The sequence below is a fragment of the Caloenas nicobarica genome, chromosome Z (assembly GCF_036013445.1).
Source record: "Caloenas nicobarica isolate bCalNic1 chromosome Z, bCalNic1.hap1, whole genome shotgun sequence".
NCBI lineage: Eukaryota > Metazoa > Chordata > Aves > Columbiformes > Columbidae > Caloenas > Caloenas nicobarica.
The window spans coordinates 39,827,742-39,844,155 of NC_088284.1; positions in this window are offsets into that span (position 1 = coordinate 39,827,742).

Consider the following 16,414-nt stretch of genomic DNA (forward strand, 5'->3'; position numbering starts at 1 on the left):
ATAAAGTTGAGATTTCACTTCTCTGAGACTCATGCCATCTCACAGACTCCTTTCTGTAGACAGAGTTCTTCCTAGGCTCTATGCACATGAAGGATTTGTTAAACTTGTTCTGATCAGTTCATTAGAAGCTTGAATTCCAGTTGAAAGCCTTCTATAGTGACTGGATTTCACTCAAAAATTCTAATTCACAGTAGAGCAAATTACAATGAGGATAGAGAACAAATAATATCAATTTTCCCACAATTTATCTTCTTTGAGCAGGACTGTCTCTCCTGTTATGTGACCAAACAATGCACTAGTATTCAAAAAAAGGCTGATCATATTTCTCCATTTTCTTCTCAGATATATCTCACATATGTATTTGTATGAAAGAAATAACCATGGAGGATATTCTGCCTCAGAATCTAGAAGGCACTAAAAAAATTTGTAAATCTATGCCTTCTTTCCTCATTTAATCATCTGACGTTAAATCCTTTGCTTTAGAATAAGCCGTGTCTGTAACAGTGAATCAACAACACTAGGGCCTATTCCATTTCAAATGGTTTTGCCTCATTAAAGATTTGGGCCGTAAAGACTGGGCTATAAGTGATCTTAACAGTGCCTGGTATGTAAGCTGTGATGCAATTTCATAGTGAAATGTGTAAAACCATAAGGTTTGGATTTCTGATGACATATTGTCTTCAATATTTTCATTGTGAAGAGGTAAATAAGGTTGCTACAAGATGGAAAAACACTTGTTTACTAGCTAAAGAAAGTATCTATATCCAGTCATTATGCCTTAAAATCATCTGATGAAATGCAAAGGAAACATTTAAGCTTCCATTTCAAATTTTTATGCAAGACAATTAGGTCATTCGTCTGTTTGTAGAAGAATATAAACATGGTTGATTGCAAAGGTTCAGACCAAAGGCCCACTAGTTAAGTATTTGTACACTGTAGGGGCCAAGGCCCAGAGAAGATAGTGAAAATAGGGCAAGTCCACAGTAATATTTCTTCAGCATATGCTAAGTACCATGAAGGACTTCCTGAAACAGAGATGGTGTCTTTGCATACATCTATAAGTATCATGCATAATAGAAAAAATAAATTACTCTCTATGGTTTCCATAATCTGCTGCTAATGAGAGAGGATACCTGACCTAGTAAGACTTGTGAGATTATCATTTACTGCTGATGTCAACAGCACACAAACTCATGGGCCTCCTCACAAGTGTTTCAGATCATTATAGGTGGTTTTGGATAATACATTTTTTTCTAGGTGTCTTCTTGTCATGGATAGCTTGGATCTTTCAAATTTACATAACAATCTATTTTTGTAAATTAAGCTTTAATTTATGAGCTTATCAGTTTAAACAAAAAAAAAAAAGACAAATGAAACAGGGAGCAGGGGCTCAATCTCCTTTGTACAGACTAGCCTAAAATGAGTTTTCTATTTTTTTGCTGCATTAATTCATGAATTCACTAACATGTGCACCTATGAGCAAAACAGTGACATAGCAGGTAGAGAGAGTGTTCATCCTTCCTCTTCAAGATGCAGATGTCTGGGAAGCATTAAACTGTGATTGGTCAGGCTGCTCTTGGAGTCACCGATGGATTTATGCCTCCCAGTCTGGAAGTCTGGTCTAAACAATTTCAAGAAGTTAGTGAAACTGTTGTCATGGAATAAGTAAAATGCACCTCACTCAAAGGAGAGAAGCAGCAATATGTTTTATTGAGGTAACGGCAGTTTGAAAAAGTTCAGCAAGTTAGATGGCAAGGTTCAACTTATTAATTACTGCATGGAAGAAATATGTAGAGGAAAACTGAGTTAGCTGCGAGTTAGATTGTTTCACACAGAGACTAGAGATGCTAAGGGTAAGGGAAACCCTACTGTTGAGTAGTGTTTCATTGGTATCAATTCAGTGTGCAACCAAAGTTAACAAGACAAAATCAAAGTTACTGTACTACAAAGTTATGCACAATATTGGTTGCTTCTCAAAGATCTGTCATTGGTAAGTGCCTCTCTTTCTCAAGGATCAACCTTGTGAAGTGTCCCAGATCAGGGACCATACAGCTGGGACCATCCCAGATCACCACCATACAGCTATGCTGCCCAGCATGAAAAGCTCAAAGAAGGCTCACCTGGGCTGTCAAATTTATGGAATAAAGTGGTTGCCTCATATTCAAATCATATGTAGCAGGAAATGTGTGCATGAGACTCCTTGTACCCATAACTTTCTTTATTCCTTGAAAAATGAGTTTGTGAGAAGCCACACGCTGCTCATACATCTCTCACATGATTGGTGTTCCAAGCTCATATGCGTTGGTACTCACCTTGTCACTCTGCTCCTTTTGAGCTGGAGGAGTCCATGGCCTGGCTATGGCAAAGGCCTTTGACTGCTCTGGAGCCTACACTAGAATATTTAACTGAATTATTTCGATACAATCAAACTTGAAAGATGAAATTGTAAAAAATATTTTCAGGAAGTATTTTTAAATTGCATATTTAAATATTTTTCAATCTTTTCCAAACAACACAGGTTACTTAAAAGAGAAAAATTATATGAGATAATAAGTTGAAATAAATTGTTTCAACATTCTCATTATCTTACCAATAACATTAAAATCATATTGTTAAGTTTTTTTAACATATGGTCTTCTATTTATATTCCTTATCTATACTTATTTACATGAATGCTTATATGGTACTAAAATACTATGACCTACAGAAGTCTAAACCAAAACAAAATGTTTTGCTGTTAAACACTGTAATTTTAGTGTTTGAAACCTGTGAAGGTATTTAATATTCTCATCAGCTTTAATTCTGAGTGTCATGCAGCAGATGAAAACAACATCTTGGGAGGTAGTTGACTCTGGAAACATTATTACTTTACTCCTGTTTTTATGTTTGTATGTTATGGTACTTCCATGTGGATTTAATGTTACTGAAGCCATGGAAGTGCCATGTTATGTTTTCACTTACAGGGGTCAGGTAGAGCAGGTTTTATTTTATTCCACAGAAACTAGTTTCATGTTATCAGTTGTGACTGGATCCAATAGGTACAGAGAATCCCATATTTTTCTGCATGACCTGAAGAAGGAATGCTTCCTTAAAGAGGGAAATACGGAGAAAGAAAAAATCCTAAAATATTTCTGGCTTTTCTTCTTTCAACTCTGGTCTTCAGACTGTAAATCAATGCTCTGCTGTCCTTACTACAGATTGAAACAATGTGCTACAGGGCCAAAATAAGGATGAACTTTCTCTGTGTACCTTGCTTAAACATGAACTCTGAAGCTTTGTTTTGGCTGACGACTAATTGGGTGCTGGGAGCTCTGCCAGGGAGAGACAAGTGTCATGAGGTACAAGCATCTCTGGGAGGCATTCACTCACTTCTCTCCCCTGGTCCTGATCAGAGGTTGCAGCAGGGCCAGTGCATTTTGCACTCCCTCCAGCATCCCTCACTCCAGCAAAGCTCTCACAGAGATAAAGCAGACTACAGCTTGCAGGTGTCTGGTGGCTTCTCCCTTTGTCCCTTTGTCCCTCTTTCCTTCCCTACCTCCCTATCTCACACTCTCCCTCTTTCCCTCTCCCCATCTCTTTCTTTTTCATTTTGTGGTTCCTTGGAAAATCTCGTGTGATAGCTTAATGAAATATCTAATTTGCCACAGCAATATGTGCCTCAAGCCATGGTCTTATTTAGAATCTCATGTTTTTGTGGTACAATCACAGTAGGATTTTCAAATTATTGTTATTCAAATTATTTCTCAAACGGTTCCTCAGGTATCCGAAAGAATACTGTGCAATTATGAGATAGAATGTTTTTGTGAAGATAATGTCTAAAGATGTAGAATTTTACAGCAATTCCTACAAATGACTGGACAAACAGTATTATGGATATATAAGCAATAGAAGTGGTGTTGTAAAGTATCTGCTTTGGAAAAATACATTTTACAGGAGAAAGCTATAAATCTAACTAGCACTAAAAGCAGGATTGCAGGATATTTTGGAATGGACAGTGAGCAGGAAAAGGATCAGAATGAATATGAACAGGCAACAAGCATCTACCACACTTGTTCACATTTATCCATCTAAGTTTTGGCGGTTGCTTCAGAAGAAGAGCCTACTTGCAAGGATTTCTTCAAGTCCTATTTTACCGCTATGATTTAAATAGCATGTGCTGGTGGTTATTAAGATCGAGAATGGTGATAGCATGGGCAAGGTGATGTGAACAAATAAGCTCCAGCTGAATCAGTTTTTAATATTCCTGAATATTAGGATGAACCAGACAGTGACTATTCTGTATGATTGTTCCCACTCCATTCTAATTTTGCTCCTGCTCTTACTAAGATGAATCACTAATCATTTCCCATTGAAGTGTGGGGGCATCTATGTCTAGTCCACTGTTTTGCAGTGATTGTTAACAGGACTTGTATCAGCTCAAGAATACTATTCACTTTCTCAAGTAGCCCATTTATGAATTCTTTCTTACACAAAGAAAAAGCACCTGCTCGTTTTATCCTGTCACCTATGTGGAGGTCAGTTTTTTTCAGAACCACGTTTGTGTTCAATCAGTTCATTTTATTTCAAGGATAATGTGGAATATATTTTTTGACTTATAAGGGAAAAAAAGAGGTAACTTTCAAGGAAATAAATTTAGCAGCAGAATTGCCATTAAAAAAAAAAAAGGGCTATTTATGAGCTTTCATTTCCACACACAGATATGCATGATGCAGAAAGGAAAAGAGTTCTTAGGAGAAAACTACAAAATTAACTAACTAAAATACCCTATGAATGTATAGATGTCTAGGAAAATACCCTCAGAAATATATTAGCTGTGTATATTGGAAATTTGCAGATAATAAGAAATCATCAAGCATTTCACTTGGCCTTTCCTAAAACTAACTTTTTGTGTCATTTAAAACATAGAAATTGCCTGTGGAATTCTATGTACGAATTCTTCCCAGCTTCTTTTATGACAATTTTCTTCATCAAATAAGAGATGAAATGAGCTTAAACACTCTGCTTTTTCAGGAGCTGATTTTCTTTTCATAAGAGTCACAGAAGGAACATCACCATGATCAGGGATTCTTTCTCAGTTTAACAAATACAGCAAAAATGTCAGCAATATGATCATAATTAGGCCATTTTCTTTACTTACCTAGGAAATGTATGGGAGTGAATTGAATAGTGCAAATCATGACCTTTTCTGTAATAATTCATGTGTAGTGAAGGACTTCCACCAATCTTCCATTCTTCTGAAGGAGATCCTGGTCTGCTGTAGTGACCCTGCATCTACTCTGACCCTGTATATCTACTCTACTATTAGAACAAAAGTAGAACAACTCAGATGTCAGGTATGACTTTAAAAACTATGATATGTAATGTTTTTTTTTCATCTCCAATGACTGATCATTGCTTCACTGATATAACATCTGTTATAGTAGTTCTCGTCAATTTTCAGTCATAGGCATGCACATATAACCAAAAGAAAAAATAGAAAAATACTAGGTCTTCTCTGACCTCTTTGCTTTTAAGTTAAAGTAAGACTTGAATAATCTGGTCTAAGCAGACTTCGCTTAGAGCAGAACTTAATGCGAGGGCAGTGTCATTAATTTACCATTATCTGGCTATGATCTTTGTGCCCAGTATTCCAGTACTCAGCATTCCTGAGGATCAGCTGGATTGTATTGACAGCAGGAGACCCCTCATAGACTAGTTATTCTTCCCACTATCCCAGTCAAGTTAACCTTCCTGCTGCAATGAGCAGAATTTCTTGATGGGCACTTCCTGTCTTAGAGATTTCCTCTAATACAAGATGCATGAACTGAGGACTGACTGAATGGTTTTATCACTGGTTTGTCAATGCAGTAGGGAGTCTTTATGACAAAGTTCCAAGTATGCTTTAGGTCTGAATATCTGCCTGCATATTTTCAAAGGATGAAAATCTTCACCCTGAAATGTGGGAAGCACTATTTTGAGTTGGTTCCAAGATGTTAAAAGACGTTGTATTATTTGTCAGTTGAGTGCTAACTTTCATCTCCAAAATTTGTTATAGCGGGGCAGAGATTGAGATTATTTCATTTAGCTTGACCTCTTTTCTCTCATGGGTTATGACAGTTAAAAATGCAACTCCTTGAAATGCAGGAGGCTAATTCCAAACACAGTTTCCTAAAACTGAAAGTGTAAAAATCTACCTTGCTTAAGAAGTGTATAATATTCCTTACCCATCCTTGTGTTCAGGATTTGAGAGAAAATAATGTTAGTATTTTGAATTGCTTGTGTTGTAAAAAAGATAATCATGAAACAAAAATCATCCCTCTTGGTTGTATGATAAATACAAAAAAAAAGGAGTCAGTTTTAAAATTGAAGTACATGTTTCTTTTGCCTGCAAGACTGAAGAATAAGCATATTTCCTCATCAGGTGCTACATTTAATCCTGATTAAGTTTAGTTTTAATAAGGCTGTAGACATGATGGTTTTCTAGGGAGTAAAAATTGGCATAGCTTCTTATGTTGGTATCTCTTGATCAGCTACTGAATGTGAGGAGTTCAATTCCACATACTGACTGAAGAGATTTAAAACAAAGAGGCAGTCTATATACATACAAAAGCAGGAGAAAGGAGTGGCACATTCTTACAGCAAAATCCCTTGTGTTTTGGAAATGCCAGATATTGTAGTGGGAAGTGGGTTTTAAAACCCTCCGTTTATTTACAAAATAATTTATCCCCCAGTATTATATATATATATATATGCATATATATATATTTTTATTATTATTTATTTATTTTTCTTCCCTAGCCTACAGTTCCTCAAGACCAGGTAAGAAACAGTTCATGTGACAGCTGATTCAAAGCTGTGCACACACTTCCTGGGCAACCAAAGTAGACCTGCAATTAGCTAGTGATTTGTATGTGCTGATTGGCCTTTAAAGGTTTCATTTGCTTTTCTCTTACCAAGGGTGCTATCTTTAATCAGTTTCCTCAGTCCAGATCCTGTTATTTTTAGAAAACTTAGTCAATGTAAAAGTTACTTCCAAAGAAGTGAGGAGAGAGGGGACAATTTGCAGTGTAAGTATACAGGCTGCAATTCAAAGCAAAATAGTGTAATAGATCAAGTATTTTCAACAAATTTGCTTGTTCCCTAAAACTTAGATATGACAAACCAATAGGATTCCTTTTATACTGTTTTTGATCTATCTATAGGCCAAAAGAAAAATCTACTTGATGGTTGTCATCTGCTCAGGCTTTGAAAAGTTCTTTGTCTGAGTGTACATTTTGAAATCCTGGTATGGTGTGATATTTACTCAATAGCATAGAGCAATCATCTCCACTACCATATTAAAACTGAGTGGAAAAGCAGTTTGCTACATGGTACACCACTAAGTGCCTGGGAGAACAGCTTGCTTATGCTGATGATCCTGATGTTGCCAGTGGCCCCTGGAAAGCACTTGCTCACTACAGGTGTTGCCACTTTGTGAAGTAGAGCAGTGCTCTACTCTTCCCAAAAGACAAAAGATAAAAGCAGGTCAGTGAACATTAGCCGTGACTCCATAAGATTAAAATCTGTAAGTGACACAGAAGGAAAGAAAGAAAGAAAAGAGCAGAACCAGATTTTTAACTAAAAGGTATTCTTGTCCATTTTAAGAGAGAAAATGTGCCATTTAGACCTCACTGCATTACACATGCCAACATACAGAGAATTTTTTTGTTCTTTTTCATTGTTAAAATAGGAATATGCAATGATGGAAAACAAATGTTCAAAGGGAAGCCATATTTGTGCATGCCATGCTGGAGACACTTCTAAAGAACAATAGAAGCAGGCAACGCTGCTGAAAAAATCAGCGTCTACATGGCTTGTCTCTGGTGTGTTGTGTCAGTCTTATAAACTTAAAATCCAGGAAGAGATTATCAAAAATAATAATTGGGTTTTATGAAATTTTATTAAGAAACCACAAGTAAATTCTGAGAGATACCGTTCACAAAGGAGTAGTTTAAGACAAGAATGAGCTTTCCATACTACTGTGTTGTTTTCAGTTTTGTTTTGGGTTTTGATTATTTGGCAGATTAATTTTCAAGCAATTTATCTTCAAAAAACCCCAAGAGATCTGAACAATTTGATGTGCAGGCTAAGAATCACTTTTCCAACTACTACTTATTTTTCAGAATGAAGCAAGTGAATGCATCATCATCTAATTGATACATCATTATGTAGTCTAATTCTAAGCAGTTTTTCAGTGTGGAGTATAGATGGAAAAAAAATAACATGAGTAGCTTGCTAAACTAAAAAAACCCAACAACAACCAACCAACCAACCAACCAACCAAACCACCAAAGACAAAAAACACCACAGAAGATGCAGCTTCAGAGTGTGGAATCACTTAAGAAGAGAAATTACACTTACATATTTTTAGAATATTTTCATTTTATTTTATTATTCCAGAATGAATTTGCTTTGGGAATTTAGGGCTGTGTGAAACTTGAGAGTCCTTTTATTATAAAGGATTCAATTTTTCAATTGTTTTGACTTCTGTAACTTTAAACACTAACTTTGCATGAGGTTGATAATGGGTTATTTGTCATATAGAATATGTCTCACATATATAGAATTCTTTCATATTTTTTATTCCTTCCCTTGCACTTCTAGGGTGATTTTATTCTAGTTGTACATGCTTTTGGAATAAAAGCTACCAGACTTCCAAATAGACAAGTATTCCTAAAATCACATCCTCTTGTATAAGTAGAGGCTATAACATATATACACTCAAGCATACACACACTATCCTGTCACAATCTTGCCAGGAGTAGTACACTTGAACCAAACACTTCCAGCAGTAACATTATTCCTGTCTACTGTCTTCTGGGAATGTGGTTAGACCGAGGACCATAAATAACTTTAGAAAATACACTACGACTTATAAAGGGAACAAAGTTCTGATCCCAAGCAGAAGTCGCATAGCTGATATTAGCTTTTTGTGATAACTGCATGGCCCAACTCATATTAGTGTTAGCTCAGCTTAGGTGAGAATCAAGTTTTCCCCCCTCCTGCCTGTCACCATCTGACAACCACATGCCAGTGTTCGCAACCAGAGGGAACACTCTTACTGTTCAAGTAATAGTGTCTAAAAGTGCCATTTTGAGGAAAACTTGTCAGTAACAGAATTAGGGTTTTGTTGCCTTTTTTTTGCAAAGAACCATAACGTTTGTAACATAACAGTTCTTAACTTACAGGGATCACACCAAAGCTGAGTCCCAAGCCTTATATTTCTTTTTTTTTAATTGTCTTTCAGTAGTTTTGATTTGTTTTGAAATAGATAATCTGAAATGTCATATAAAACTGGCCTCAAGACCTTTAAATGGGCTCCCTAAACGTATGGTTCCTAATCTAAGGAAGCTCGACAACCACAACTCATGTTGATACAGCTCGGTTAATTCATACTTTTAAAATACATTATATTATTTTTATGTTATTCGTTATCTCTTTGCCACCTCTTGCTGTCTATAAAGAAAGAATACCAAGAAGGAAACATTCATCTGAACAGTTTACAAGAGGCATCCAATGGAGTTCATGTTGAGTTTTGGCTACAGGTCTAGAGAGGTAAGGCGGCCTTGTGCTTTTAAATGTTGATTGGATTGACAAACAGGAATTCAGTTCCCTGTTCCACCACATAAATCCTGTGTGACCATGGAAAAAATTCTTACAATACTGCTGTTTCTCAGTTCCCTTTGTGAAAGATGTAGTTTACAGTAGTTCCTTGTCTCACAGAGGTACTGTGAGGCTAAATACATCAATAATATTGAAGCATACAAATATTCTGGTAACATAGGTCATAGAGGACCATGGTTATTTTCTTCTCAATCTTCAACTCATTTTAAACCAACAGCTTACTTGACCTATTGCAAATGGACTCCTTTTCCATAAGTGTCATCACAAGATATCTCAATCTATCCTATGAGCCAATAAAAGTCTTCCAAAAAGTTCACTATGTAATCAGTTCCTCATGCTGATTTCTCCCAAAGACTGCTTCTCGTTTACAAGCATAAAAAAGAAAACTAGGAAAAATAACAAAAATAAAGAGTAGAAAACCCAAGACTACAGACAATTAAGATATTGTATGGAGTTGATTATAACAATGTCAAGGTCTTCTCTTCATTTGACATCGGGAATGGATGTTCATTTTTATTTATCTCTGCTGAGAAATTGGTTCAGTAGGTAACTGTAGAATTTCAACTCTTTTATGATAATAAAACCATTGCTTACATAAAAAGTCTTTATCTTTCTCATTTAGTCTTTCAGAATCTTCTTGTTCTGGGACAAAACACTTTTTATTTTTTCTTCTCTGAAAGCCAGAAAGAACCTCTCTATCTCTCCTGTCCAGGGTCATTCACTGGGCTCTTCAAACATTACTCTTCAAAACTTCAATTTTTAATTAGCCCCACTGTTCACCTTCAGACTCTGGATTACAATGAAATACTTGTTCTTCTCAGAGATTCCTTAGCTTTCTTCTCATGGCTTTATCAGTGATAGGCCCATTTCAGGCTTTTATTTTAGACCACCATGAACACTTTTACTCCTACTTCCTTGTATTCTAAAGAAAATTAATAACTTGTATAGTCCTTATTTTGCCTACCTGATTTGTTTTTGCAGGTACTTTGGCTTTAGGCCAGAAGTTAGAAGACCTTGGCCAAAGGATAGGTTGCGGTGGGATAGCACAAGTCTAGTAGATCTTTAGATAACTGTCCCTTAGCAGCTTTTCCCCTCTTTTGTCCTGTACTCAAATTCTTGCATTAAATCACTTCCACACAGAAGAGTTTTGGAGAAACTGTTTTTTAAAGAGCAACATGAGGCATGTGCAAATTCTTCCTGAGATGCTGACACTTCTATGCTTAACTTTCTGATGTCATGGATGTTTAACAACACTAGGGGACTAGATGCCATCCTGAAGAGTACCTTAGCACCTAGTGTCATTATAGGGGCATATAGCGGCATCACAGCTGTGGCTTTGCAATGGGACTGAAGACAGGAAAATAATTAAGCTTCTGTCACTGTTAGAAATTGATTGTGTCTTGGACTGAAGACAGATAAATAACCGAGCTTCTGTGACTGTTAGAAATGGATTGTTTCTCAAAAGAATGAAAGAAGAAATTTCTTCTTCCTCTGCTAGAAGAAATTGCACAAAAACAATAGAAATGGACAAGTGTTTTTTAAAGAACAAGGCAGAACATAGACAGGTGAGGTCCTCAGTATGATCAGTGGGTGTGTATGCCACTGGAGTGTTATACAGTTTGATTGCAACACTCTAAGGGAAACTGCAGGAAAAAAAGGTCATCTTAACATTGATGCTAGTCTCATGTCACATGTCACATGTGGAGTAAGAAATAAAAGTTTGCAATATGAACTTTTAAACAACCAATCATCCCTCCTGTGAGGCAGAAGGGATTCCTTGTGGCAGGGAAGACCAGCAAAATAATTAAATAATTCTGAAATGTCATTCCTGGCAATGGGCATTTGGTGATGTATAAACCACGCTAAAAATTGATAGTATTCTTGCAATGAAGTAATCTGAAATGTAATTCAGTAGTCATCACTGCTTAAAAGAATGAATCCTGTCAGTAATTGCTAACCTAAAGATATGTTAATCCTGTCAGTTTCTGACCAGTCTGCTACTCTTACAAAGATAAGAGGGATTTGGAAAACACCTTATCAAAAACTATTGTCCTTGCAGCGTAGACATTCTGGAGTGTGCACAATTAATTGAGTCTTGTTTAACGTATATCTTGAGACTGTTGGATAAAGCGTCCTTTAGATGAACTTTGCTCATTATAATACTAAAAATACACACCCAGGAAGAAAGACCCAGGCCCAACCTACGACCCCCTCCTCAGCAAGCCCGTGTAGTGGTAAAATGATTATGTAACTAATACGCAAATGTGTAACTAAATGGCTCTTTAGGACTTCCCCGAGGCTGTGAATGTAGTGATAAAATTTTGTATATAATGGCTGCTACTTTTCTTTCTGGCATGCTAGCTTTATTTCAGCATCCAGACTTGGGCAACTCTGTGATACAAAATATCTCATCTCTGCACACTGGGTGGCAGAACCCTGCTTTGGGGAGGACAGTTCTACTTTGAAAAGTTGCAATTTGAGTATGGTTCTTTATTAGTTAAAATGCCCATTCTATGTATTTTCAAATTGGTGCCTCCTTCCGTCACCAAACTTTTCATTGATTTGCATTTTAGCCCTAGAATTGATCCTTTATTCTAAAAAAAAAGAAAAAAAGAAAAAAAAAGAAGTATTTTCTTTTTCTTGGAATGCAAGCTTTGTAAGACTTCTGTCTTTCCTTCATCTTAACCTTCCTGACATATAGCAGCAAAATGAGAGGAATCAGATCAGGAATGAACCCTCTGCAGCTACAAATATCACTAACTAACAATTTAAATCTATTATTAAATTTCCAGAGGAACGAAAAATTCCAGCAAATTGTTATACACTTGCTGTCAAAAGGTTGAATTAATTTGTACCTGTAGCAAGAAGATAGTAACCTGTCTGTGGTATCTTCCATTATGCTGCTTTCTATCATTCCTTTCAATATTTTGATCTCTTGGATGAGTGTAATGGCAACAGCAGGAATTGAACGCACATTTGAAACACTTGCAAATGGTGCTCCAAAACAATGTTGCTGGTGATCTATTACTGTTTTATAATCATGTAATATTTTCTGTGAGAGTAAATTTGTCTCTTTTGTAAATATTTGACTGTCTTTGGAAAAAACAGTAATCTTAATCTTCTAAAGGATACAGTGGAGCCCATGTAAGATGTTATACTACCTGTGAAACGGCTGGTAATTGATGTAGTGAGTATCATGTAAAAATAACAGTTTGAGAGCTGGAAGAATGTAGCATGTCACGCTAATATGTTTCATTTTCAGTTTTGCAGCTGAACTCCTTGAGATGACTTCACAGATGGGTGTAGAAGAAGCTCATCAGAAGCCTCAAATTCAGTTGTGAATAATAAATGTGAATTTTAAGTACATTCATGCATGTTTAGCTGACCTGGAGAAGGAGTAAAAAAAACCAAAACCAAAACCAAACCACCCCAAAACAACAACAACAACAAAACCCCAAAAGCCAAATCAAACCAACAAACAAACAAAAAAAATCCACACAAAGCCAACAGAAAATATTTTATTGTGTTTATTTGATTTTTTAAAGTGTTTACAACAAAACATGGAAAGATTTTTTAAAAATCTAAATATTTTGGGAAACATCTTGCTACTGAAAAATGTTTCATCTACAATAATAAACAGCTCAGTTTTACCAAAATATACCAGTATGACTTTATTTGAATGGCACATTTTTAGAATTCATGCCAAATATGTTTTTGAGAGAAAACATGGTAGGTTATTTTGTAAACCAAAGTTAAAAGATGGAAATCATATTACATATTTGAATTGCATGAAAGGGTAGTGTCTCAGTGACCTTGATAGCACCATCTTGGCAGATGAAATTCATTTTGTAAAGGATTTTAACCTGTGATTTGGGAATTTCTTTTTGCAACTGAATGTTCTTCCATAAGAAAGATAATTCTACTCCAGAAAAAAAGGCCCACTCTAGCAAAGACCATCCAAAATGCTGGAGAAAATAACAAAAAATATGTAGAGAAGAACAAAAAGCACTACATTTAAAAATAGCAAAGGAAATAAATGTAAATTTGCCCATATTAAGTGCTCTTTTGACTGTTACTGTATATTTTCTATTATTTTTTAACTTGCATTTAAAATTAAAATTACAATTGATTTTATTTTTTAGGTGGAATTGTAGTTGTTTCCTTCCCCCCTCACTACAGCTATAATAATAAACAATGGAAAAAGATTTGAATAAAATCATCCAGTGTTCTGAGTACCAGTGTGATGCTACTTTTATTTCTTTGGTCTAAAAGAATTTTGGAGTATTCTTGGCACACCAGTCATTTTCTATGTACTTCTTTTCCTAATATGTAAAATAGGGACAAAGTACTTTCCAGTTTCTAGAAAAGTTATGCTGACTATTAGATTATAGGTTATGGACACTTATATACAGTGTGCCATAATGAAGAGCACATGTGATACAAATTAAACCAAACAGAAGGATGTAATCTAGAAATTTTTAACACACACAGTACAGTTTTGAGACCCAAATTACTGGTGCCCGTTGGCTTTGTTGAAGCATGCTATGTGTTACCATTAATAGGAGAGGCATATATCACAGTCATCTTTTACTGATATCTACAGGGTCTGCATTATTATGATTCTATTGGGATGAAGATAAGAAACATATGTGTCTTCCTTATTAGTGAAGGCTACAGAGCTGTTACCTTTAAATTCTGAGTAACATGAGTAAAATGGAAAGGATTTAATGCTAGGTTCTGTATTTGCTGTTTTAATCAATTTGAAATTGTACAAAAATTGCATTTGGGCCCAATCCTGAGATCTTGATAGATCCCAGCTTCCCAGCTGGTAGATACTTTTGTAAGGTTTTTACTATTCAGCTCTTTTAGTGTCTTTTACCTTAATTATTTTTGTTATCAAAATTAAGCTAATCTTAATAAGTGGTGATTATACAGATGCTAAATATAGATACTATAATTAATGTGATTAAAATCTAGCTTCTGTTACTTTCATTTTTCAGTCTAGAAACTGTAATTAATGGAGTTTGGATAGACTGAATACTCTGGAGTCAGTGCAGAGTCCGCAAAGCAGTTAATTTGCCTTTTTATAGTACTATATGCCCTATCAACCCTTGTTATTCTGAACAAAGTCTGTACTGAGTATTGTTACATAGTGTGAATCTACTGGCTATAGACTTCTCTAGCAGTACTTTTTTTCCCCCCTCAAATAATTGTGGCCAAACACTTGCTGTCTTTCACTTGCAGAAATCAGTGCTTTGCTTGAGATATCTCCTTAATAGAGGCAATCAAATATTGCATTAGGATATTTTTTTTCCCTGCTGCCACAACTCATCTTTTATCATCTTTTCCATTGTCTTCCAGTTACTTTATATCTTACAAGAAAAGGGTCAGTTGTCCTCTGGACTCAGTTGCACACCCCTTTGCTCTTCTGGGAGCTTTGCATGTCCTCATTTGTGGCAGCCTGCACATCTCCACTGGACTGATAAGGAGGGGACTCGATATATTGAGATCTTTCTTTACCAATGATCAATAAAGTTCCTGAGTTAAGTGGCATTTGACCTTGTTTGCATCTTATCCTCACTCTGGGCAATATTAAAGAATCTCTCCGGCTCAGGGCTTCCCGGACCGGAACCTAGCACCAACTCAAGCATATTTAGTTTCTTTCAGTACAGCACGATACAATACAACACACTAATTTTTTAATACTCTATTGTTAATGATCACATCTATGCATACTATTAAACTCGTGAATAATATACCAACCAGCATTATCCAACCCTTGGTCCAAATAATTTTTTTTACAATTAATATTTCTATTTATCTTATCAGTTTGTGCTATGAAAAAAAACCTTCCTGTCAAATTGCAGTTCTGCTGGCTATTGTATCCTCCACTTTGCTCATGTGTTTATTAGTTAAGCTCAGCAACATAATTCCCCGATGATGTGTTGCCCATGCAATATGTAATTCATAGTTGCATAAAATTACATGTTTTGTGTAATGCAGTTTCTATGAAATCTGGGTATATACAAATGAAATTTGGTGGTATATGTAAATTTTGAACTTTTGTCAAATTATTCTGCCAAGACCTTGCTTGAAAACTTTATCTGCCTGTAAAAATGTAAGAAGAAACTTGAGGATGATTATCCCTTCTCATGGATTTATTATACAATAATTATTTAATTACTTTAATTAGAAATATAAAATTTTGAATTTCTGTGGTACTGTACTTAGGTAAAATGATTCCAAATCACTTAGTTTCTGAGATACACGATTTTGTTTATTTTTGCTGAAATACACTGAGTTAACACAGAGTCCAAAAGTGCAGAAAATTTTCCCTTTTATTTGGAAAACATGAGAAAAGACAGGAAAGATGTGCTTCGATATCTTCTTCAGAGGTAATCCATTGAAATTGGTAGCAGAAGGTAAAGCACAATCAACAGAAGTTCCAAATCCCACCATCAATACTATACCAGAAAGTACAATTAAGTAACAATGCTTAATAGAAAATAACATTATTATTACCTAGTAAAAATAAACATGAAAATAGGACTTTTAAAATTTTTTTTTGTCCCTGTGTTTATTTCAGGCTTTGCCACCAATGTACTGGGGGACTCCCAACCAAGGCAAAGCTGTTGGCTTTCATAGGCAGTAGTGAAGAATAACGTAATTTGGTAGAAAGGATGGCTTCTTCAAAAGAAGGATATCACACTGGTAGTATAATTAAAAAATATGTCCTGTCTTCAAAACTTTTATTCAACATGTGCTCTGCACA